This window comes from Cnephaeus nilssonii (assembly GCF_951640355.1).
Source record: "Cnephaeus nilssonii genome assembly, chromosome: 6".
Taxonomy (NCBI): Eukaryota; Metazoa; Chordata; class Mammalia; order Chiroptera; family Vespertilionidae; genus Cnephaeus; species Cnephaeus nilssonii.
This window is the reverse complement of record NC_137077.1, coordinates 58,015,798-58,043,087: the sequence shown is the minus strand read 5'-3', so window position 1 is coordinate 58,043,087 and position 27,290 is coordinate 58,015,798. Positions and strand designations below refer to the sequence as shown.

The 27,290-nt window shown below is 39.3% G+C and overlaps 1 protein-coding gene across 1 annotated transcript in view; it reads left to right on the top strand.

The window, feature by feature from the left end:
• Nucleotides 1-27,290, top strand: part of TAFA2 (TAFA chemokine like family member 2) — a gene marked incomplete at its 3' end in the record, with an annotated part of 416,622 nt that overhangs the window by 244,978 nt on the left and 144,354 nt on the right. The window lies entirely within an intron of this gene.

Below are 27,290 nucleotides of genomic sequence, written 5' to 3'. Positions count from 1 at the left end.
CTATGGCACATTTTTAGCTGTGTGTATTGATTTCTGGACTTACTTTGAAATTCGTAGTATATACCTTAGTGCCATCTGGAGAAGGAATAAAGGATAAACTACATTTCCTTTGTGACATCATCTTTACCTTCCTCTTTCCTGTGATGCCCTTCATCTCCATTCCCCCTATAGCTTTTGTTTTCCAGACATAAGGCCGAGGAGGCTTTCCAGTGGGGTTCTGACCTCCCCCCACTTCTCTGATGGTTTGTTTAATTTTTATCTCACATCCAAGATCAGCTGTAGAATTAAAGCCACCATACCTGTGTACATTTACTGCAGAAATACTCGTTAATTCTTTGTTTACTTGTTATTTGCAGTCTATAATGCTTTCTGGGTGGGGAATAGTCCATGTTGCTGACATTTCTTCTTTTTCAAACATCAGACTTCTTTTATTTTAATCATTTTGTTACAGAAACCTCTGTAAAATAAATTATGTAGTTGTCTGTAAAGACATATAATTTAATCTTTTCTTTAACCAAATGTCTGCAAAAATCACTCTTCCTCTGTGCTCCGTGGAGCCCTTAAGGAAAACCCACGTGTGTGAGACTGCCCTCTCCTGCACCAGGTCTCCTGTTTGCTACTGAGTTGATTCTTCTGACTTCCTTTTTGTTTATTCTCACTTCAGCAAGGTGTCTTCTGTAGCAGCTTTCTTTTCTCAATCCTTCACTTTTAGTATCTGATTTGCAGTCCTGGTCATCTGGGGCAAAACTATAGTCTAGGAAAATCCAGTTGAACATGCTTGCTAAATTGTGGAGCCAATAAGAAGTCAGTAGGCTCCAGTCCAAAGACAGTCTCACCTTTCCTATGAATAAGAGGATTGGTGTTAGAAAGGTGGCTCAAAGCCTGTGCCTACTGTCTTACCTCTATGGTATGCATTCTTTGTTTTCCAATTCCCATTGGCTGGCTGCCTACTAACTACTGGTCATTGTAGTAAGTTCTGATTGTGTAGCAGAGAAGAAACAGACACGGAGAAGTCTTGTAGGCACACAGACATGAACTTTTAGTGTCCTAGTGCTGTCATCTATATACCAAAGTGACAGGGAGGACCTTGACTTTCAGGGGTCAGATAATTCACCTTCTTCGATCATATATTGCTGGAGCAGAATTTTGAAGGATAGATGGCTATTGGTGCAGGGAACAAAGGTGGGGTTTTCCAACAAGTTGAAAGAGTACATGTAAATTTCCAGACAGGCACCTTCATGTGGTCCTCAGTACATCTTTGTTTTTCATTTGTTGTAGAGGAGCTTGTGATGAAATAGGTGACAAAGTTCTTAATTTTGGCAAAACCTTGTTTTCTCTACAACATTCTATTAGATCAGTACTGTCTAATGAAATATAATGTGAGCAAAAAGGCAATTAAAAACTTAATAATAGCCGCATTTTAAAAAGTAAAAATAAATAGTTGAAATTTATTTTAATGATGTACAGGAGTGGGCAAAAGTAGGGTTATAGTTGTTACTATTGAAAATAATACAATAATACATAATAATACAAGAATAAATGCTGTTTTGTATACTCACAACTGTTAACCTACTTTTGCCTACCTCTGTACTTTATTTACCCAATGTATCTAAAATATTATAATTTTAACATGTAATCAATATAAAATTATTAATATTATGTTTTAAGTTATTTTTGGTACTAAATTTTCAAAATTTGATGTGCAGTTTATAATTATAGCATATTCAATTCAGACTCTAAATTTTCATAGAAAATATGTGGCCTGAATTTAAATTTCTTAAAATCAGAATTAAAACATAGATTCATCTGTACAAATTCTTTAAAACATTCATAAACAATTTTAAATAACAGAATAATTTAAAATTTAAATAAGTTACATTTAAATAAATTTAAAAATTCAGTTTCTAACTCACATGGATCATATTTCCAATCATATTCAATAGCCACATATGACTAGTGATTCCCATATTGGACAACTTGTATTAAACTATACTCCCCTTAAATTACTAAATACTGTTTCCTCTAATGTAGCCAAATGATAACTTACACCCATAGTATCATACTGACTTTATTAAGTAGCTTATAGATATGATCAGTTTTTTATGCTTTTCTTTTGAAGTTACCATATTAGCCACCACTTTTTGAGGCTCTCCTCTTGCTTCTATGTGTCTATATCCAAAGATCAATTCTCAGGCATCCTCTTATGAGACCTCTATGCACCCTGTGATACACTGATCTCTTTCTTCTCCTCGACACATTTTCCTGGGATCCATGCCATCGTACCCTCCTAGTCATCCTTTAACCTTACTGGTTGATTCTTCTCAGTTTCCTTTTCCTCTTTAGTTTACTGACCTTTACACTTTGAAAGACTTCAGATCTCAGTCTTTCGACCATTTAATCACTCATTCTTTGGTGATCCTGTTCAGTCTCATAACTTTAAATATTAACAACATGTTGATGACTCCCAGATTTGAATCTCTAATACAGACCTTTCCCTGAACTCCAGTCTACTCCACTACCTAATGTGATGTCTAATACATAGCCCCAGTATAATGTATCTAAATTTTCTGATTTTCTACCAACAAGTTCTTCCAGGCCTCTCCATCTTGGTTAATAGTAACTCTATTCTTCCAGTTGCTTGAGGTAGGAATGTTGGCATCATTCTTGCTGCCTTTCTTTCTCTTATAACCTCTAATAAATCTATTGGAAAATCCTGTTGGCTCTCTTTATATCCAAAATATATCCAAAAACTAACTAATTCTTATCACTCTTTTTTCTGTTACTATCCTGGTCTAAGCCAATACCATTTTAATCTAGATAATTAGAATAACCTCCTAATTGCACTCTCTGTACTTTCATTCTTGCCCAGTTTAGTCTATTCTCAACCCAGAACCCATAACATGATACTTTGCAAATCTCCAATGGCTTCCCATGTCTGAATAAAAGCCACCATTCTGATAATGGCCTCACAATTCTACCTGCCTCTCTCACCTGATTTCCTGCCTCACATCCTCCTTTCTGGGTTTACTGGCCTCCAGGCTATTCCAGGAACATGAGCCAGGCTGCTGTGTCAAGATCTTTGCACTCACAGTTCTCTTTGGTTTCGCTCCCTCTTTCTCTGTTCTGCACAACTGATGTGCTTATTTTTTCAGACCTTTACTTTCAGACCTTTCAGGGAGGCCTTCTCTGATTGGCTGGTCCATAGCTGGCTTAACTGGAACCTCTGTGTAAAGGAGAAAATGGTACCCACCTGAGGCCATGGCTCTGTGGTTGACAGATGAACAAGCAGATGATTTGCTGGGCTACCCATCTGAAGATACTTGGGGCACATTATAATCTATGTGATTGTCATTTCTAGAGCACTTTGCCTGGAGCCAGTTTTGTACAAAGAAAAAGGCCCCTTCTTTTAGGCAGTTTTCAGGCTCCACTAGCCCCCTAAACTTGACACCTTTGTGTAGTGTTCAAAATGCTCAAGGTCCTTTTGAGGCCTCCTGACCGCTCCTTCTACCTCCCAGGGCACATCTCCCTATCTCCCTGCTAATTTTATTTTTTTCCATAGTGTCTACCACTATCCAGGAAATGAAAACGTGGGCCCCCTTGTTCAAAAGTATTAAGAATTTTAAGACTGCAACAGCAGAGCATTAAAGGAAGCACAGGCCCTTCTGAGCTCAGGGCCCGGTGCAATTGCACAGGTTGTGTGCCCATGAAGCTCGCACTGCCATCATTTTAAAGACCATATATTTTACTTATTTATTCGATTACTTGCCTTTCTCCCTAGACTTGAATATAAACTCAATGGGGCCTGTGATTTTTCTGTTCCATTCTGTTATATCTGTGGCAGCTAGAACGGATTATTTGTTGAATAAATGAATGTGCTAAGCACTAGGCCATAGGCTTTAAATATATTACCTCCAAAGCCAATTTCACAGATGAGAAAGCTGAGTAAGACAACACTGTTAAATCTGTTGTCTTATGTCTGCGTAGGTGGGGGCAGGTAAGCTGTGCCATTTAGAAAGAATGAGATACTAAGGCTCAGGGAAATTTTGTATCTGCCCCAAGAGTGAACATCTCAATGCCAGAGAATTACTCTTTTTCTTTGAATCCTACTTCGGGCAACAACTTATTTTTGGCTCTTTTGCTTAGAGTGGATAAAGGGAACAGTCACTTGAGGAGAGGCAGCCACCAAATGTGTTTTGCTGTTTCTCTCCTTTTACTTGAAAATGCCTTTGATAATAACATTACATACTTAAAAAAATTTAATAAATTACCCTGTTTGATCCACAAAAAGTATATGAAATAGACAGAAATTGTTCTTTCCTACTCTATAGATGTGAAATTTGAAAACCAAATGGGCTAAGATCATGTAAGTTAGTAAAGAGTGGGGCTGCCAAACCCCAAGTTTTGTCTCTGGTTCTCTGTTTTGATCAAAAGTTAATCTTTAACAAAAATGATTCTTTTAACTTATTGCAAATTTCTTTTTTTTTGTGATAAAGGTTTACCATTTTTCTGTTTCTATGTAATGACTATGCTGAAGAATGTCATTATTTTTCTTAAAGCAGTGATTTTTGTTAAGCTCATATAAATCCCCTAATGAAAGTAAATGCATATTAAGGAATTAACGTTTCTGATACATTGCATGGAGTTTAAAATTGGTGTGGCATAGCACATCAAATACTTGATAAGGTGTTTATAAACTTATAAGTAGCTAGATGAACTATTGCATTGATTTGGGGATTAAATGGCAATTCATTCTGTGGCTTTTGATGAATTGGAGCATGATGAAGTTTTCTGGAGCACTATGATATAGGCAGTTGCTTATGATACATTTCTATCAATTGAGAAACAGATCATATTTCTGGGAAAAATAGCTTGAAATACTTCTTATCATTTTGGAACTTGGGTGTATTGTCATTCACTATTGAATAATTCTGGAAAGTGTTGTCAGAAACCACACATTCTAAAAATAAAACATGTTCCCATAAAATGTTTTCAGGGTAAGGCATGATAGTGAAACGTAGCACCTTGCAGTTCTATTTCTCGTCCTGATTCAGTTGAGGGTGCTACATAGTCAGTAATTAGTTATTTCATGTACTCATGACAGGCCCAGTTGATGTTTATGAGTTCAGTGAAGTGGACTCATTTTTTTTTTCATAAATCTTACCCAATCTGAGCTCTTCATTTTATAAGTGAAGTCCAGTCCCCAAAAAGTTCTAAGTATGTAAGCAGAACCACACATTAAGTATCCTAAGGAAGTGGTTATTTAAAGAAATCTTTTCAAGAAGTGGAGAATCTTGCAAGAGCACTCAACTTCATTTATTTAGATTTTGGTCTAGGTACCTCTCTCACTACTTTCCTGTGTTATTGGGTTCACTATGTGCTAAGTAGAAGGTTATCTCCAGAGAAACTCTTGCTCAGCTCCAATACTCGTATTTGAAACAGCATCTGAGACACAGGAAAGTGTTTGTGTCATGTGTCACAATAGCATGAAGAAATGTCTGAAGAACGTGAGGTCAATTGGTCTCTGCTTTCAGGCAGGGTTTTCCCAGGTAAATGAGCATCCAGTTGGTATCCTATCTAATAAAAGAGTAATATGCAAATTGACCGCACCTCCGCTACACCCACAAGCCATGCCCACCATCCAATCAGAGCCAGTATGCAAATTAACCCAAACCAAGATGGCTACAGCCACAGAGAGCAAGGTTTCCTAGGTAACAGAGGAAGCCAAGCTTTCTGCCAGCCGTTGCAGGCCTAAGCCTCCACTCAAGCTACAAAGTTTCAATTATAGAAGGTAAACAAATTCAAACAAATGGCGGCAGAATGGAGCTTGAGAGAGCAGGCCAGGGTTGCCGCCGGCAACAGGAGAAGCAAAGCTTTCCACACACCCTGGCCGGGCCCACCCGCTTAAGGCAACAAAGTTTCAATTATAACCCTAACACAAATGGCTGCGGGCCTCGGAGGGAGCCCCAGGTTTGGCTCTGCTCCAGGCTACAAAGTTTCAATTGTAGAAGGAAAATAAATTCCAGATACCAGGGCCTCCGCTTGCATTGTCAGGGGGCGTGGCCTGCCTGCAAACTACCACAGGCCCCTCACTCAGGCCGCCCCACGCCCCAAGGGAACCCCACCCTGATCAGGGACACCCTTGAGGGCAAACCAGCTGGCCCCGACCCCTGTACCAGGCCTCTATCCTATCTAATAAAAGAGTACTATGCAGATTGATCATCACTGCAGCACACAATATAGCTGCCCCCATGTGGTCAAAGATCCTGTCCCCATGTGGACACAAGATGGCCAGCAGGAGAGGGCAGTTGGGAGGCACCCGGCCTGCAAGGGAGGGCAGTTGAGAAGGACCAGGCCTGCAAGAGAGGGCAGTTGGAGGTGATCAACCCTGCAGGAGAGGGCAGTTAGGGGTAACCAGGCCAGCAGAGGAGGGAAGTTGGGGGCAAACAGGCTGGCAGCAGAGTGGTTAGGGGGTAATCAGGCTGGCAGGCAGAAGCGGTTAGGGGCAATCAGGAAGGCAGGCAGGCAAGCAGTTGGGAGCCAGCAGTCCTGGATTGTGAGAGGGTTGTCCGACTGCCCGTTTAGGCCTGATCCCAGGGATCGGGCCTAAATGGGCAGTCGGACATCCCTTGAGGGTTCCCAGATTGGAGAGGGTACAGGCTGGGCTGAGGGTCAACCCCCCTCCGTGCATGAATTTCGTGCACCGGGCCTCTAGTATATACATATATACATATCTCTCCCTCTCCATTCCTCTCTGAAATCAATAAAAAAATATATATATAAAATATATTTTTATTGATTTCAGAGAGGAAGGGAGAGGGAGAGAGAGATGGAAACATCAATGATGAGAGATAATCATTGATCGGCTGCCTCCTGCACGTCCCCCACTGGGGATTGAGCCTACAACCTGGGCATGTGCCTCTGACCGGAATTGAACCTGGGACCTTTCAGTCCGCAGGCTGACGCTCTGTCCACTGAGCCAAACTGACTAGGGCCAGTTGGTATATATTTGATAGTACCAAGGGTTTATCTTATATCCCGTCTTGCAGTTCAGTTTAGCATGATAAAAAAAAAATTGTAAGAAGTGGCTTATCATCTCCATATAAAATGCAGTTCCTTTCTGAGGTGCTGAATGTGATTCTTGCTGGTGTTGGGACTCAACATTAATTCCTGATGAGAAGATTACTTATCTTCAGTACTTATTTCAATTAGTGCCATTAGTGGTGGTGCACTTATTCCTCAGTTCTGAATGGGAGTGTTGTGACCTGGGATTACTGTCAGCCCACCTCTTGAGGACTTTCTGGTCAGATTTTTCTCTTCTCTCTGATAGGTGTGGTCTTATTTCAGGCCACTCCACGGGTTTTTGGTTAGGGGTAGTTTCTGGGCAACAGTATTTATCTGACACTCTTGGGCTATGTAGCAACAGGATTTAGGGTGGTGAGTTTCTTTGGATTTAATTTACTTGGGTTCCAAGAATTTCTTTTACTTTTAGGTTTTGAAATGCAATACACAAATCAGGGAAAACTATTACATTTTAAGTATATACTAAGCACTGGGCAGTTGTTAGCTATGAGGCCTTGGAGAAGGTACTTAACTTTCCTAAAGTCAAATTAGATGCTAATTTGTCTGGCAGAATCCCGACTCAAAGCAAGGAATGGAATCTCCTGTACCTGTCCAGTTTTCTCCTTGCTGTTTGTAACACTTAACAGGGATACTTTCTATTAAATGACCTTCAGGTTGTAGGGTTTATTAATAAGATTTAGAAAAATTTAGAAATTCAATGTGCATATGCTTAGCACAGTGCTTAGCTATAAAGTATTCAATGAAAGGTCATTGTTATTATTCTTACTATATATCTGCTACTATTACAATGGCTACTATTATTAAATTATTTTGAATAGGTTTAGACCAATAAACAGGTAAGTGCTTCGATTAAAGTTTTGGACCAGGAACTTCATATATATTATTTTATTTAATCCTTATGACAAACTAATGAGGTAGATATTACCTCTCCATTACATAAATATGGAAACCATAGTTTAGTGCTACTATGAATATTTTTGCTAAGAATTTTTAAGAAATTAAACTGGAATTTGAGCTCAATCTGTTTGATCCCAAATTCTTTGTCCCTTCCTGGATGCCATGAAGCATCAGAGATACATCTAGAAATAAAATAAATTCAGGTCAGCATACAAAGACTCCTTTCTGCATTAGCGCAAGTATCTCCACTACCGTAAGTCTTTTTCACTATGTAAAACTAGTTTGTGGAAATTGATACTCAGCTCAGCTGAATAAACTCAATTTTCTATTAACTTCCCTGGTTACCTGTAACCCAGCTCAGCTTTTAGAGTTTCCAAGTCCCAGGAGACAGCAGCTAGTGGCCCAGGGAAGCTCCATTTAACGTTTGACTTGGTGGCACCATGACGCAACAAAAAAAGTCTATTACAATGGACTACCATAAATCATTAAGGAATCAATTCTCTGCTAGGAAGAGGAAGGATGTGGAAGGTAAACGGAGTTACTTGGGTGTAGAAAGTCTAGAGCCCTACTGAACAGAAGTGCTTTGGGGGCCTATGCCGGGGCATTAAAAGATGTTGGGGGTGCATGATGTCTTTCCCCTCCTTACTGGAACATCATCTGCTTTTCACTTTTCACCTTTCTGGCTACTTCATTTCCCAGCCCCAGAAAGCATTTGTTATTGCCACTCTCACTCCTGGAACACAAGTGGAAAAGGAAAATAGCATTGCCGTGTGTGCATCGCGGCCCCTTGTCTTTCACTGTAAAGGGCACCATCCCTGATAGACCCCTGGGCGGCATTTGAGGTGGCCCCGCAGAGACTATTGCCCAAATAGGAAAATCTACAAACTGTCCTTCTCCCTTTCAAATGCCATTTGGGTGTTTTTTGTTTATGCATGCTAATAATAGACACCACTTTACTACTTTGGTTAAGAGAATTTGTTTTTCTGGTACAAAATTCAATTTGAAACAAGTCAGTGATTTATGATGTTATTTGATGTAGCTGAGGTAAAAATAATAAAGGTATGAGGTGAAGGAGGAAATTTATGCTTAGGTATATTCGCAAGGAATGAAAACATAGGTGAAGCAGAATTGTCTTCAAATATATTTTTGGAGGCAAGCAAGAATCCTATGTACAGGATTTTGATTATAGAAATTGCCTGGCACAAACCTGATACAAAAATTGGTTTGTTGTATATTACTTTTTGTGTTCCAGAAGATTTCCCAAAGAAGATAATTAATCTGATAAAGCTGCTGTACAAGCACACTGTGCATTTGAAAACAAAAGCCCTTGTAACATTACAAAATGACTATGACCACCGGGGACATATGCAGCTAGACTTAAACAGGACCTTCCATACTGGATGTTAAAATAGCTTATTTCTCTTTAGTTTTTTGGACTACTGGAAGGAGCAGAGCAGATCCAAGATTTTGTGTGATGTGTAGTTTTACAAAAGACCACAGGTAAGCTGCAGTGAAAATTACAGGGTAGGAGTGTGTATTCCTCATTCATGGCATTCATATAATATGCTTATTACAGAAAGGCATTAAAAGGTATGTATCCAATTTCACAACAGCTGGATAGTGCTAAGGGCTCCCATGGCATAAGGTCAGGTGTTATGCCTTCTTTATGACATTGATTTAAATTGGAGTACTACAGTATTTGCATGTAAAACTAAAGTAAGAATTTTTATGTATCAGATGAACCAAGGTTTCTAAGATTTCCAATCTAATATAGGCATCCAGCATGAGATTAATTTTCAGGGATTAATTTTGAGAGCTGAGAGACAACACACAGAATAGATCAGAGTTTTCGGTAATCCTAAAATTGAAACAAAAAAAGATAATACACTTTGATCAGAACGCCTTCTGAAAACTGTAGCTATTTATGATGAAGATTATATTGATGGTGGCACAAGGAACAAAACATGTTGGACATGTTTTAAAGTCATAGCTACTTCGACATGTAGTAAAAGGAAATACAGCCGTCCCACCTTAGCCACAGGGGATACAGCTAGTACTGAACCTTATGTACACTATGGTTTTTTTCCTATGAACACATTCCTATGATAAAGTTTAATTTACAAATTAGGCACAGTAAGAGATTAACAACAATTACTACTAATAAACTAGAATAATTATTCTATATAATAAAAGAGTAATATACAAATTGACCCTAACAGTGGAACAACCGGGAATTATCAGTCGCTATGATGCACACTGACTACCAGGGGGCAGAAGCTCAATGCAAGAGCTGCCCCCTGGTGGTCAGTGTGCTCCCACAGGGGGAGCTCCGCTCAGCCACAGCCTAGCTGACAGCTGTGAGAGTAGCAGAGCTGATGGGAGCCTCCTGCCTCCTTGGCAGTGCTAAGGATGTCCAACGTGGCTTAGGCCCGCTCCCCCAGTCGGACATCCCCTGAGGGCTCCCAGGCTGCCAGAGGGATGTCTGACTGCCAATATAGGCCTGATCCCCCAGGGAGAAGGCCTAAGCCAGCAGGTGGACATCCCCTGGGGGGTCCTGGACTGAGAGAGGGTGCAGGCTGGGCTGAGGGACCCCCACCCCCCCACCAAGTGCACTAATTTTCATGCACTAGGCCTCTAGTCTATAATAAAAGTTATATGAATATCATCTCTTTCTATCTCACAAAATATCCCATTGTACTCCACGTACAGCATGGATATGCTGGACAAAGGGCTGATTCACATCCTGGGTGGGACAGAGCAGAACGATGCAAGATTATGTCATGCTACTCAGAATGGCACACAATTTAAAGCTTATGAATTGTTTATCTCTGTAATTTTCCATTTAGCATTTTTGGACTGCCATTGACCATGAGTAACTACAACCTTGGATCAGGAGGCTATCAATGATCTCTCATCTGCCAGTCTACGTATTTTATCAAACCAACTATCACTGGGTTGAAGTGGGAGACAAGTTCTCACTGTACTCCTTGAGATGTTGGCACCACATTACTTCTGCCATGGAATCCTCTTAGGATTTAACATCAAGGCTATCAAAGGAGGTGCTACCCCCCATGTGGACCATCCTGCTTCATGGCCCCTGACAAACTGGATTATGGACATCGCTGTTTAGGACATTAGTTTCTTCCTAAGTCATACAGAGTACTATGAGGGGTACTGAAAATTGTGAAAATATGTTCTAAGATCTTGAGGAACTTGAATCTGGTGGAAAAAAAAATGAATCTTGGAGCTATCCACTGAATCTAACGTCCAAAAGTAATGCCCTAAAATGTTGACTATATAAATGGTTTGTTCTACTAGACCAGTGGTCGGCAAACTGCGGCTCGTGAGCCACCTGCAGCTCGTGAGCCTCGGTTTGCCGCTCTGTTGACTAATGAGTTTGCCGACCACTGTACTAGACGGAGGCAGTACTAACATGGAGCAAGTTGATTAGGATCAGGGACTTTGTATGCAGCAGTTCAAATCTTGGTTTTGCCCCTGAGTAGGTATGAGATTTTAGCTTTCTTGTTGGCAAAATAGAGCAAATAATAGTGTTTACTCAGAGGATTGCCATGAAGAGGAATGTGATAATCCATGTGAACGGTTTAGATGAAACTTACCACATACTAAGCACTAGGTGCATGTTTCTTACTATTATTGAAATGGCTCCTTGACATGCAGGGGGTACAAAGATGTAAGTTTCTGTGTGTTTTTTTTTTTCTGAATTTAGTTTGGCTCTTGAGGCTATAATTTTTTTAAATTAATCTTCATTGTTGAGATTATTACAGATGTCCCTCTTTTTCCCCCCATAGATCCCCTCTATCTGGTTCCCACCTCACCCCAGGCCCTCATCACCCTATTGTCTGTGTCCATAGCTAATGCATACATGCATATAAGATCTTTGTCTAATCTCTTCCCACAACCCTCACGTCCCCTTCCCTCTGAGAATCATCAGTCTGTTCCATTCCCATGCCTCTGATTCTATTCCATTCACCATTTTTTTCTGTTCATCAGATTTTTTATTCATTTGATTTTTAGATTCAATTGTTGATAGATATGTATTTGCTGTCACTTTGTTGTTCATATTTTTTATCTTTACCTTCTTCTTCTTCCTATTCTTAAAAAATACCCTTCAGCATTTAATATAATACTGGTTGGGTGGTGATGAACTCATTTAGCTTTTTCTTATCTGTGAAGCTCTATATCTGACCTTCAATTCTAAATGATAGCTTTGCTGGGTAAAGTCATCTTGGTTGTAGGTTCTTGTTATTTATCACTTTGAATATTTCTTGTCACTCCCTTCTGGCTTGCATAGTTTCTGTTGAGAAATCAGCTGATAGTCATAGGGGTACTCCCTTGTAGGTAACAAACTGTTTTTCTCTTGCTGCTTTTAAGATTCTCTCTTTGTCTTTTGCCCTTGGCATTTTAATTATGAGGTGTCTTGGTGAGGTCCTCTTTGGATTCCTCTTGTTTGGGGGTTCTCTGTGCTTCCTGGACTTGTAAGCCTATTTCTTTCACCAGGTAGGGGAACTTTTTTGTTATTATTTCTTCAAATAGGTTTTCAATATCTTGCTCTCTCTCTTCTTCTGGCACCCCATAATTCAGATGTTGGTACGCTTGAAGTTGTCCCAGAGGCTCCTTACACTATCTTCAGCTTTTTGGATTCTTTTTTCTTTTTGCTTCTCTGGTTGGGTGTTTTTTGCTTCTTCGTATTTCAAATCTTTGACTTGATTCTTGGGATCCTCTAGTCTGCTGTTGAATCCCTGTATATTATTCTTTATTTCAGTCAGTGTATGCTTAATTTCTGACTGGTCCTTTTCCATTTTTTTTTTTTTGGCATTCTCACTAAGATCCTTGAAAGTCTCACTAAGTTTTTCAGAGGTTTCTAGAAGATTCTTGAGTAACCTCATAACTGTGGTTTTGAACTTTATATCCAGTAGTTTTCTTTCTTCCATTTCTTTCATTTGTGGCATGTTTCTTTGTCTCTACATTTTGGCTGCTTCCCTATGTTTGTTTCTATGTATTGGGTAGCTACTAAGTCTCCTTGAGTTGATAGAGTGGCCTTGTGTGCTAGGTGTCCTATAGGGCCCAGTGGCTCAGCCTCCCCAATCACCTAAGGTGGACACGCTTGGTGTACCCCTTTGTGGGCTGTGTGCACAGTTTTGTTGTAGTTGAGCCTTGATTGCTGTTAGTGTCACTGGGAGGAATTGAACTCTAGGCCAACTGGCTGTGGGGACCAGCTGTGACTATAGTGGGAGAGCTGCTGTGCAGGAGACACCCTTATGGGGCAGGACTTGCTTCAGTGGGGCTTTGGTGCTCACTAAGACTGCCCTTGAGTGTGTCTCTTATGGATGTGAAGAGTTGTAATCTGGTACGGTCTCACACTGACCACTGGGTACACTGGCTCTTGGGTCTCCAGGGAGGTGCAAAGTCAGTCACTGCCTGGGGCCACCCAGCAAGAGCTACAGAGAGATCTGCAGATTCTCCATTTTGTATTGGGTCTGGCAGTGCTCAGACGAGGCCCAGATGTGAAGCAAAACAGGTTGTTGGTGTGGGATCTGGGGCCTTTTCTTGATAGGTTTGGGGCTCCCTGACTCAGCTTCAGCTTGCTTGATAGATTTTTAGCCTGAGAAAAGACAGACCATTCATATGCAAAAGCCTCTGTGCACAGCTTGGGTGGGGTTGTAAATTGAGTGGGGCAGGGTCTCAGGGAATCACCAGGGCGGAGCAAACAGAAATGGCTTCCAGTCAGTCCTGCACTGGGGCGGTCCCAGCATGGGAACAATGACCACTGTGAGCACCTCCATCTGGAAGAAAGCTGCCCTCACATTCCTGCCCTGATGCCAAACAGTCCAGTTTCTTCCCATATGTGTCTGGGTCCCCCAGAGCCTCGCCCAGCACTGGAGCTCAGAGGAAGTGGGAGCTTTTAAATTCTGTTTGTGGTGCTGGCCTTTTAAGAGGAGCAGTTGGGTCTCCAGTAGCCTGTGTGTCACTCAACCCCAATCTGCACTGGTTTTTACAACCTGTAGTTCTTACTGCCCGAAGGGACTTTTTTCCCCTTCTGGAACCCTGGGCTGGGGGTCTGGTGTGAGTCTTGGACCCCTTGCTCCTCTGGGTGGCCTCTGCAGAGGTGTTCTCCCTCCCAAGTAAAAAAGCGGCACACCTGGGTGCTGGACCAGCCCGTTCGGTGCCTCTGCACCTCCTGCCAGTCTCAGTGTGCTTTCTTCTTTGCTTCTCTAGTTGTAGTACATCCATTCAGCCAGCTTTCCCGTGGTTCTGGATTTTAGTTGTAATTTTGATGTGGTTGTGGGAGGCAGCAAGTACAGGCATTTACCTATGCCGCCATCTTGGTTCTCAAGGCTTCATTTTTACTCTAGGAGACTTAATCTTGCCAGCTTAAGGTTGAACAGTCACTTTTGGTTTAAAACTTGTCTATTTTGGGTGAATCATCAGGTAAAGATTATTCTCCTCTCCTTCTCCTTAATGACAACCATAATCTCCAAGGGGCTTTTGAATAGTTTTGGCATCAAAGAAGTATTAAATGCTGTGTGTTGCTTTTTATTTGCCATCAGTTGCTGTTGTACTGATATTTTATTGATCCTTTGGTGACATGGCCCTGCCTTGGCTCTTGGTACTAAATTGCCCATCCAGTTCTATTGGCCTGTTGACCCCAGAGCCCTTGCAAATTGTGCTTAATGATGTTATCTCTATCATGATTATTAGTGATTCTACTCTTTCAGAAGAGTATGCTAGAGATTAGGATAACACAGACAGAATAAGGGTGCTAAGGGATAGCTTGTGCAACCATAAATCTCTTTAGGGACATGATGGCTAGGGGACAGTTGGCTATGAAATCTTTAAAAGCAAGTTTGGTTAAAAATTACTATAGCTGGTATTTAATCTCAAATGTCTGTTTCCAAATTCCATGTTCCTTTCACTGTTGCCATCACCACCTCAATTAAAAAAAAAAGATATACTTTTATTTGTACTGGTTTTTACTTTAAAATTTAAAGGGTGACCAGACATTCCACCAACAGGAGGGCTAAGGATACTCTATTACTCCAGAACTCCTTGATTCCACCTAAGGGTCAAGAGAGAACCCTAGATTCTTTTTCCGTTATTTCCGAACACTCTTCGTCTTACTATCACATTCTGCCTTGAGCTCATTAGGACTGGCTTCAATTGCCCTTTATTGCTTTAAATTTATTTCCCACAAGAGCTTCCAAACCTCTCCCACATTTTAATTTCCATTAGGTTTTCTTATCTCCTATTTTGCCTCCTCTCACCCTTCCCATTTCCCATAACTTTTCCCTGGGCTCTTCAAGGTCTGTCAAGAGCATTTCTCCTCTCTCCTTCAAGCCCAGCACCTCATCCTCATCCTCACTCTTCCCTGATGACTATCTTCCTGATTTATTGAGAAAACTGAAGGATCAGCAGAGAACTTCCATCAGCATATTTACCCACCCGCCAGCATTGGCCTTACTGTCTCCTACCAAGCAGCAGTGGTTCTCAACACTGTGGGCATACTGGAATCACCTGGGAATTTTATAAATCTACAGATGCCTCCTACACTGGACAAATTAAATCAGAACCTGTTAGTTGGGGCCTGAGTATTACATTTTAAAAATATTTCCCTGGAGATATTTCTGTCTAGCCAGCATTGTGAACCATTACCATAGAAAAAGTATTCCTGTTCCTATCGAAAGCCAATCCCTCCACTTTGTTTAGTGGATTCTATTTATCTCACCTCCCAAGGACATGACTCTAGTGACTTTCCCTCTCTTTTCATCATCAGTTATTCTTCACCTCTTTATGGATCATTTTCAGCAGTATACAAACATGCTGTCATTGTACCAATATATTTTAAGTTGTTTTTTTTTTTATTGTACTTTTCCATCAGTTCCATAATCAGTTCTATTATTTTACATCCCTTTGCTTTTCTTCCATTCTCTCTTATAATATATTTCATGTGTCATCACTCTGCTAAGCCTGATCTTATTTAGATAACAATAGACTTTCACTAGGCTAAATCTAATATTCAGTTCTTAATCCTCATCTTGATATATTAACAGCATTTGACGTAGTTGATTACATACTTTTCCTTGTTAAGCTTTCTTTATTTGGCTTATTTCTCCTACCTCATTTTCTCTCAGTCTCCTTTACTGGTTGCTTTTTTTGTCCCTGACCTCTCAATGTTGGTAGAGCCTTGAGTCCAATATTTAATCCTCTTCTCTTTTCTGTAGACTCACCCATAGTCATACCATCTACTTCTATATTTAAATAACACCAATATGCTAGTGGTTCCATAAGTAGTATTTGTATATAGATCTTTATCCTTAATTCTTCACTTTTATATTTGAATTGCTTAATTCCACAATTCCATGGAGAACTGATAGCCTTTTCCATCTCAGGTAGTGGTAATTCTATTCTTTCACTGCACAACCCCAAAACCTTGGAGTCATCCTTGAGACCTCTTTTTTCTTTGTTTCTTTTCTTTTCTTTTATTGAATTTATTGGGGTGACATTGGTTAATAAAATTATATAGTTTCAGGGGTACAAGTCTATAATACATCATTTGTGTATTGTATCGTGTGTTCACCACCCCAATTCAAGTTCTTCCATCACCACTTATCTCCTTATACCCTCTTGTACCTTCCTCTACACACACCCTTCCCTCTGGTAATAACCATACTGTTGTCTGTCTCTATAAGGGTTTTGTTTGTTTTTGCTTAATCCCTTCACCTTTTCTCCCAGCCTCCTAACCCACCTCCCCTCTAACAGCGTCAGTCTGTTCTCTGTATTTATCAGTCTGTTTTTATTTTGTTTGTTAGTTTGTTTTGTTCATTAGATTCCACATATAAGTGACATCATATGATACTTGTCTTTTTCTGACTGGCTTATTTCACTTAGCAAATGCTCTTCAGGCCCATCTATGCTGTTGCAAAGGGTAAGACTTCCTTCTATTTTATAGCTGAGTAGCATTCCATTGTGTAAATGTACCACAGCTTTTTTTATCCATTCATTTACTGATGGACAGAGACTTTCTTTTTCTTATATTCCCATTCAGTCTATTAGTAAGTCTTTTTACTGTACCTTCAAATTATCTGGCTACTTCTCACCACCTCCTCTGTTATTACTCTGGTCTAAATCACCAATATTTTGGCCTGGATTAGTTTATAATCTCCTAAGTGGTCTCCCTTCTGCCTCCCTTCCTCCATATATCTCAATCAAGCACCCTGAGTGATATATTTAGTACCTAAGCCAGTTCTTGGCAATCCTCTGCTAAAATACTCCTGTAGCTCTTTTGCCACTCATAGTAAGAGCCAGTTCCTCATAATGGCCAGTAACTCCCATTATGACCTGACCCACCATTTTCTTTCTGCTGCTGGTTCTTCCTACTTTCCCTTTCAATTATTCTGTTCCAGGCACATTGGCTTCTGACTCTTGGCCTTTGCACTGGCATTTCCAGAGAGAATTTTTGCCCCAAAATTGACATGGCTACTACCTTATCTTGTCTCAGTCTGTATCCTGTCAGTGAGTATTGCTCTGACAACTCCCCATTTGTCCTTTATTTTTTCATAGCGGCTTAACATTACCACCTAGTATTCTATATGGCAGGCTTATTGTTATACTATTACATTATCAGAATATTACATTGTTCTGCATAGTATACTTATTAATAATTCAGTTGTCAATGGAAATAATGTACATTCCTTCATATTTTACGATCTCATTTAGTGTTCAAATTAGTGCTAATTTATTATATCAGTTATATGTTATATTAACACTATAGATATTTTAATTTCAGTGCTTCATAATGCTTTAAGTACTTTAAAAATTGTCTTCGTGATCATTATTTTAAAATTTTACATATAATAATTTCACTTTTGTAATTAACTGAAGAGACTGAGAAATTTTATCATGAGTCAACATTAAGAAAGTGAAGTGGAAAATTGATGATATTATACTGATAAGCTGGGCCAAAAATGCATTTGCCTGAATTAAGCAATTGAAACAGACTTTACTGTTTCGGGTTGAATGATTACCTACCATTCTTTGTCCCATTTCTTTATTTCCTACTCTTACTCACATGTTTAGACTTGAGAAAATGAAATAAGTGAAGAAATTGACCATCATATAATTAGAAAACAAAATACAATGGTCAGAAAGATTGCATTGGGGAGGTGATGGGCGAGCTGAGTGTTTTTCACAGATAGAAATTATTTAGCTATTCAGAAAGGCAGTTAGAAAGGCTTTCTAGGCAAAAAGCACAATATTGACAGAGGCCTTAGACAAGAGAAATGGCTGTGAGAATGAAGAGGTAGTGTCTGGGGAAAGGGAAGTTGAAAGGAGGAAGGGTTGGACTTGAAAGACATATGAATATTAAGTTAACAGGTCTTCTAGTTGATTCCTCATGCCCTATTTTCAAAATTATCTTCTGCATTTTAAATAGAGCATCAGAAAAAGAAAGCCAAGTAGGAAGTATGGTCTTGATTGTGCAAATAATTCCCCAAGAGAAAGTTGAAATCAATACATTATAATAATAAAAAATAAAATAATAATTGCTACAAATTACTTAATGGGCCATTATATGTGGTATGCTTTATGCTTTATACCCATGTTGTTATTTAATATTTGTAACAACCTAAAGAAATTTGAACTATCATTATCATCTCCATTTTACTGAATAAGAAATACAGGTGGTACTGGCAAACCCACATATTCACTCGAATCTTTCTGAATCCAGAGCTCTTAACTGTGGCCCCAGTATTTCCCAAAGAGCATTCCCTTGCTACACACGAAGACTCTTAGGCCCCACACCAGAGGTACTGAATTAATGGAACCAAATAGTCTGCATTTTAAACAAGCATGGTTCTTATATCCGATATAAATTGAGAATCCAGTATATCTTCAGTATAATATGCCTGCCAGTTGGTCAAGGTATTCAAGGATTTTTTTTCTTCACATGATTTTTTGGGCCTTTCAATATGTGCCTAGTGTGTAACTTGGATAGACTTATACTCAAGTAACAGACAAACATTTTCATCCTTTATTTCTCTGGCCCCCACTTTGGAAAGTAGGACTGAAGGCTTGTCTCCCATAGAAATAAGTGGCCCTCATGCTTTAACAGACAGCAGGGGGAAATGCATTGTCCCCAAACATCCACCAGCTCATTCCCTTCAGTCTCCTACCTGATGAGCTTTTTGACATGTCATTCTAGAGAGCACAGGCCAACTATTGGAGTGGAGGAGTTATGCAGGGTATAGAGATCAATTGAATAAAAGGAGGAAATGTTTAACCAAAAGAGATCTTCATCAAGGAATACTATGCCTTGGGAGGTAGTGAGCCCTCACCAATGGACATAATCAAACATAGTCTGGATGCCTAATTGTTAGGGATACTACACAAAGAACTGGATATGACTTTGACCTTATTAAGGAAAACTAAATGTTTAATTTCTGACAGGTAAAAATTATGAACAAAAAAATGTGCATGCACTCCTTTCAAAATGCTGTCTAGATTTTGATTCATAGGGGCTGTTTTATGCTTTTACTTTCTGTTTTATTATGTCACAAGAGCTTTTCTTGTCAAATGAAAGTTTTCATGTCTGATGACTTCAGATCTATGCTATTAAAGAGTCCTATCAGGTTCTCCTGACAGTTAACCCTCTTGATCTTGAACACTCATCTTCATTTCCCTCTCCTATCCTGTATATTTAAATGGCAGCACTGGGGGCTGGGAGATCCAAACGACTCACTCTCATTGCCTTGCACAAGTTCTTACTACTCCCAGTGGGGCTTTTAGGTTAATTAGACATGAATGACAATGATGTGAGTGAACTTATTATAGTTAATATACCTATTAAGAATACATTTCTATGCAGCATCTGTACATAATTTGGATAAGGAAGCATAAAACCTGAAATACATCCTTCCTTAATTATTTTTTCAAACAAAAATGGAGAGCATCTTAGATTAATTTGGAAATTTTCACTGTGGTTCTGTCAATTGGGAATACGAGGTTTATCTTGAAGCCACACTGAAGATTTGCTGTGACACATGGCTCAGGTATCCCCACTCGGAAATTTTTTTCTCAATAAAAGTGGGATGAAGGCAAAGCCAGAGGTGGGTGAGTTATCAAGCCAAGAAATAAGAGAATAAAACATACACACAAAAGCCTAGAGAGTCTTCCAGTAAATTTTACACAACTTCAGAGATGACTTAACAGTCATGCTATTTTTTTGGGTTAGTCAGATTACAGCTGGAGAGTAAAAACAGTAACACTATAAAAGCAACTACCCATTTATTAAAACCTTGCTATGTATCAGATACCCTACTAAGCATTATACTCACTACATTTAATCCTTTTAATCAAGCTTTAAGGAATATAATGAAACATTCTGATCTGATCCCTAGTACAGGGATACTTAGATGAGTAAACAGACCAGAGAGGTTAATTAACATGCTGAAGATCAAACAGTTGGCAGTTTTAGAGTTGGTATTCTAACAGATTTATCTGACCACAGGGCCCATTTAAAAAACACACAACTGTTATGGTATATATTCTTCTTTTATTACATTTAGTTCTGGATCTCATCTTTCAATAGGGACATAGACAAACTGGAACCTGTTCAGAAGAGAATGACCTCAGGGACAAAGGGTTTTATGTCATTTCATATGAAGAAGGACGAAAGGCCCTGGAGATGGCTTGGATCAGTCATGGAAAAGGTGATAGCTACCCATATATATATGGGCAATCTGAATTCACATAACGTAGGGCCAGGAGCTACTGAGAAAATTTGTTCTAATTGGGGGGAGTAAATTTCTCTTCATGGGATGATTTGGAGAAGATGTGGGACACCCTCTGAGTGGGGATCTTGTAGAGAAGATTGGATGGATGTTTGGGCTTGAATTTCATGCACTGGGCCTCTAGTATTATTATATAACACAATCACTTTAAAAGGTTTTTATTTAGATAGATGTTTCTTTTGTCACTCTTACTCTGAATACAGTGAAACCATAGCTCTCAGGACTCAGATGAAAGGTTGTGAGGATATGGCATCTAGCTCCTTCTGTCATCTGAGTGACCTAAAGCCTTATTTCATAGCTACCTTAGAGGCACGTGTTCCTCTCTGACCAGATTGTGACTTTCTTGCCCGAAGGGCATTGGCTTCTATTATTACTGACCCCATTCATTGGTTTGAGAATTAAATGACTGAGAAAGCAAAATAGTACAACAAATATTACTCAGAAATGTTACAGATACTTGGAAGTCCGGATCATGATCCCTATACACTTGCTCCCCGTGATTCACATCCTCCTGACTTCTATCTGTCCTATTAAACAGGAAGAAATGTGATCCTTCGACCATGGCCAGAATGGTAGTCAGGCTTTCAAAGTGCCATCATAAGTTATGCAACTCTGAGTAAATTTCTTCCCCAATGTCTCCAGTTTTTTTCTTTAACAAAAGCTGTTGAATTAGCGTTACCTTCAGGTGTGATTGTTTATAATAATCAGCAAATACCAATAAAGTCTTTTGAGAAATGTTAAGGCTTTGTATTATAAATACCAATTGGTGATGCGGATTTCTTGGGTCCTATTCAGATGGACACTTACTTTATTTAGTAATCAGGATCATTTTATGTTCAATTCCTTCCTTCATACCTCTGTGTCTGCCTATTTTCTTACCTGGTTCTTTCTTCTTAACTTTGTTTCATTTAGCGTAATAAAGCCTACAGCATCAAAACTAGGAGAAAAGATTGTTCGTGGTTACCTCCTTCACAACTGTTGCATAATGTTTTTAAAACTTTCAAATTTGATGCCTTCAGACAGATATGCATCACCTATTTACCGTACTCACTACCACTCCCTATTGTGCTACACCAGAACAATGTCTCTTATTTATATTACCAGTATTGATTCTACAAATTTTTAATTTTGTGACCACATGTGGCTAGTGGCAACCATATTGGACAGCAGCTTTCTAGAAAGAGAACTACAAACATTTTGCAATGTATAAACATCAGTATGACAGCATATTATAGAGAAATGAATACTTTGAATCCCAGTTCTGGCTCTTACTATCTGGGCAACTTTAAAGCAGTAATTTACCTTTCTGAGCCTTGGATATCTCATGCATAAAATAGAGAATTTATAAATGCCTATAGAGTTGTTTTGAGGTTTAAGTGAGATAATGTATGTAAAGTGCTTTGCAGGTACTTGACAGGCAACTATCCGTTTCACGTCCCAGTGGGGAGTTTGGATAAAAAATTTAAGTTATCTCCTCAATAAGGGCTCCATCAGAACTCCTAGCTAGTGGGAGGGAGGCATTAGCTTCTGTTTGGTATTGGTTTGGTTCTTCTTCTTTGAGGTTTTCTACATCCTTTTCCGTGTCCTGTGTAGTTTGCATTTTGATTGCTCACGTCCTTCATGAGAGCCTTGCTTGTTGTTTCCTGGCTGTTATTCTGTTGTTTGACCTTCTCAGGTTCTTGACATCTCTCTCACTTAGGCTCTTTGTCATCAATCCTGGTTTCACCCCCAGTTCTATTTGTGACTCACTGTCTGGGCCTGATGCCTGTTCTCCCCTTCTCTGGCACCAACCCTGGTTTTGTTGTTGCTCTGCCACAGAAAGAAAAGTAGGGCCGATAACCTTGATCACTGAATGCATGACAAGCGTGGGCTTTCTAAAGATTAGCGTGCTTTTCAGTACCTGTACCTAAACCTGACAGTAAATTCCTTATAGTACTTAATTTGGTACCCAAGGCAAACTGTTTGAAGTGCTGTGTGAGTGAAAAATGTCATGATTTAATTCAGACATGCAGAGTGGAACACAACTTAGCTTACAACTTAGTGGTACATGGAACTTGCTTGATTAGGAATAATGAATGCAAGAGAAATGGTAGGGTTGTTGATAGTTTAGAGTTCTTGGAGGGTTGGGTCAGTTCTGTTGCCTCTTCACTTGAAATGCTACCCAGAACCTGGGTGAAGGTGGGAATACAGAGTTGAGAATGGAGAAAAGGAACTTCCTGTCGCTGAGTGATTATAAGAGTGTTAATTATGGTAAATTGCTATGACTTTCTGTTTCCCATCCAGTCTTAAATGAATAGCTCAGAAAGTACCATGTAAAGCAAACACAGCTATTTTCTTCTGAGGACACAATACCAACAGATGCAACCTTTGTGAACATCTATACATGATTCAAGTCCTTAGCCATGCAGGGAACTTAGAGGCAAACTGCTTGTCTTATTTCTGCAAGTCCCGAAGACAAAGAAACAGCCAAACATCTGATCTTTGAAGTAAATGCCTCCTAAAATAGAGCTGTCCTAATCATTGGCAGGGTTAGGGCTGATAGTTACACGCCTTGAGGAAACACAGATGGTTCAGAGTTGCACAGGGTGAGTTTACCAGCAGGAATGGCAAAGAGGGTACTAATTGTGATGGCTGTTTTTGCTGTGCTGTGTGGGGTCTTGACCTTTACCTAGTTTTCAGACTCAGCACAATTCCTCCCTCTTCCACAGCTTTCCCTTAAATGTATTCTTTCCTCTTTGATTTCTTCTACACATTTTCTTTTTCCTCATATATTTCAGTCTATTGTATGGATTTGGCAAGAATGATGCACAACCCTGAGCCAGCTCCTCTTGAGTTGTCTTACCAGCTTACAAAATCTGTGTGTTATCTAAGGTTTCTTATGGTTGTTTTATTTTCCAATTAAATTGGGAGCTCCTGTGGAAAGAGAATATTATTTATGCCACTTTACCTCCAAGTCCTGCCCAGAGGGTGTTTGTTGATTATGTTTTTCGCAGAGTCAACCTCTGGGAAAAAGGTTGTCCACTGAGTGGAGAGGCAGGCAGAGTCACAGCCGTTCAGCCTCCCCAGCTTCTGCAGCTGTCACCTGTCCTCAGCTAACTCTACTTTGTGGAAGTCAGGAGGCAATGACCCTTTCTAGCATCTCTAGTTAGTCCTATAAGCATGTTCCTAACACTCAAGTTACAATCTAAATGAATGAAAGAGTGGAACATTTCTTTTCAAGCTATGGATTATATCCCTAAATTCCCCGAATCATTTTATTTGTGCATGCATTGTGTCCTGAGCGACTGAAAGAGAAAAGAGTGGGGATGGGGCAGCATAGCCAGTAGCCACACACACACACACACACATACACACAGACACACACACACACTCCATACACCACACACACACACAGACACACACACACACACACACACACACAGACACACACTCCATACACCACACACACAGCACACACATACAGAATTCTAGTGATCCCTTTCGGGCCCTGTTTTACATTGTATTGGGAATTATTTACACACTTGAATTTTTGATGTCAGATCAGAGATTTGCTTTATGTATCCTTGTGCTTCCCAATAATGTCCTTTAATAATTGTTTGTTGAATAAATTTACCATCTTTACACATTTAACCCTTTGCACTCGCTTGCTTTTTCCTCGATTCCTTTATTCTACTCGGGATTTAATTTTTTAAATACCCCAGATTTTACAAAGCGCGGCAGTAGAATAAAAAAACTGGAGTTTCTTTTCATACAAACTTATTTATTTGGATTTTTTTATATTTCAAATTATTGATACATTCAAAGAGTAATTTTATTTTATTATTTTATTATTTATTTATTTTATTTTTTTTTAAATATATATTTTATTGATATTTTACAGAGAGGAAGGGAGAGGGATAGAGAACTAGAAACGTCGATGAGAGAGAAACATCGATCAGCTGCCTTCTGCACACCCCCCACCGGGGATGTGCCCATAACCAAGGTACATGCCCTTAATCCAAACCGAACCTGGGACCCCCCAGTCCGCAGACCGACGCTCTATCCACTGAGCCAAACCGGTTTCAGCCAAAGAGTAATTTTAATCTCGACATCCGAGGGCAAAAGGTTAAAAGGCAGTAAGTATATCATGTTTTCCTTTCAATAGCCTAGAAAAGTTTTCTTTAAGATGAAAATGCACTCAGTCAATATTCCTGTCTTCCACCACCTTCTTTAAGACCATATTCAAATTTTCCCATTTTGATTTTGAACAGTTTACTGTGCTTTTTAATTATAGGAAACCAGAAGCCTTAGGTGGGACCACTCTCAATTCCCCCCTTCCCCATTCTGTAAACATCTAGTTTCCCTTCTCTTGGCTGCGTTTGTCACTGCTGTTTAATTCCTGCCCACATGACTGCCCCCCATTGGCTGCTTCACCTTGCACTTCTCATGTCTCTGTGTCTTTGGCAGGCAGTTCTTCCTCTGCTTCTCCTAAATACTGCCATTTCCCCAGAGATTTATCTGCTACACCTCTGCTAACAACAAACTCTTTCTGCCTCCTAGTCCTAACTCCCCACACCCCACCATGCTATGACCCCCCAAATGTGCATTCCTAACCTAGACGGCTCCGTTTGAGGCTCAAAATCTCACATAAAACCACCTTGTCTGTCCGCTATACCCATGAGGAGGGTCTACGCCTTACTTTTCCGTACATCCCGAGGCATTCGTAGGATGCTCTGAAATTGCCTGATTTTTCCCATACTTTGGTAACTCACCTCCATTTTTACCAACAAGAAAGTAGAACTTTGAAAATGCTGTGACTTCAAGGTCAAAATGCTCACAATAGTTTATGAATTTGTGACTGACGATTTACCCCATGCAAGGCCTTGGATGCCTTTCTCTCCAGATTTCCTGGTCTGTGAACATCCTTCACTGTGTCCATGGGACTGAAAACTGTCATTTCTGGTGACTTGCTGACAGTAAAATGCAGGCTCCTTCACGCAGAACTTGCTTCCAGAAATTGCACTATTGGATCACTTTAGGATTAAAACTTACACTTTAGGTGATGAAATAAACTAACTTTGGGGAAAGTTAATATGAGTTTGGCTTAGGTTTGCAAAGAATGCAACATTCTGATAATACAGTAAAATATAGGGGCTGGCAAAGACCATGAGGTATTACCTAGTTTATTTCTTCATTTTGTACTTAGAAGTTAACATTCAGTGTTCAAAATAGTTATGCTTCTTCTTGACAACCCATCAAGGACCAGCTTCATGTCTCTATTGTTACTCTGAATCAGGTAGTACACTTTCTTTGTTGCGAGGGAGGTTAAAAGTAGTCAGGATGCATGTTAACAACATGATTACTGAATTTTGGCTTTCTCCATGTGTACTCAGATGAATTGAGAAAGCATTGAAAAAAGACAGAGCTTTGGGGCCTGCATGTGAGCCAGTGTGTCTGCGTGCCTGGTAGCAGTAGATAGATGTCAGAGGCATTTTGTTCAGAGACTTAATAAAATGAATATTTGCCTTTTGGTAATTTTCAAAAAGCTATTATCCCCTGTGTAGGGGAAAAGAATTTTTCATTATGCTTTGCTTTCATAACTGAGGAGGACAAGAAGACTTTTTTTCTAATTAAAATCTCATTTCATACTAATTTGATATGAGGAAATTATTTCTGGACACCTCCATAATTTTTAATATATGTAACAGTGATCTGTCTGGTGATACTGAAACTATCTGGTGATATGAATTCTATACATTTATTTAGCACTTTGCAATTTACATATTCACTTATGTACAATATCAAGCTTGATCCTCAATGTTAATGAAATAATATCAAGACCATCTTACCTTTTGAGAGGTTAGCTAATAATTTTTCTTTAATTTGGATCATTGTTATTATAACAGTTTGTAACTCTAAATTAGTATCTTGATGTTAAGGTAATTGGAATGTTGGGTTACTGAACTGTAAGTTTCAAAAGAACTGACAATCTATTGTGGTACTTCTCATGTCTTTCAAGTAATTAGCAAACTTATTAGAAGGCCTGGTAATGACAAGCTTTTGAACAATAATCTTTTACTCCATGAGAAGATAAGAGACTACTTTTTAAAGATAGTCATAAAATAGTTCTGTTATACTGCAAGACTCTCATGTACTACTGAATTAGATACATTAATTCTCTATGGAACAGAATAATACTCTTGGCTATCTTCCCAGGTTTAACCAATTTATTGTTATGAAATGGAGAACCAGAAAATGAAAAAAAAACAACACACAACCTCTTGAATATTCCATGAGTACTGAATGCACACTTCCCTCTGAATCCTTTTTAGCATTTAATTGTTGATGGCAACCTGCTGAAGATATTACATGAAAAAAAATCTTGGTAAATAAAATCAACATGGTGGATTTTTTTTATTTATTAAATTATTTATTTATTTATTTATTTATTTATTTATTTATATTTTTAAAAATATATTATATTGACCCTTTACAGAGAGGAATTGAGAGGGAGAGAGAGTTAGAAAC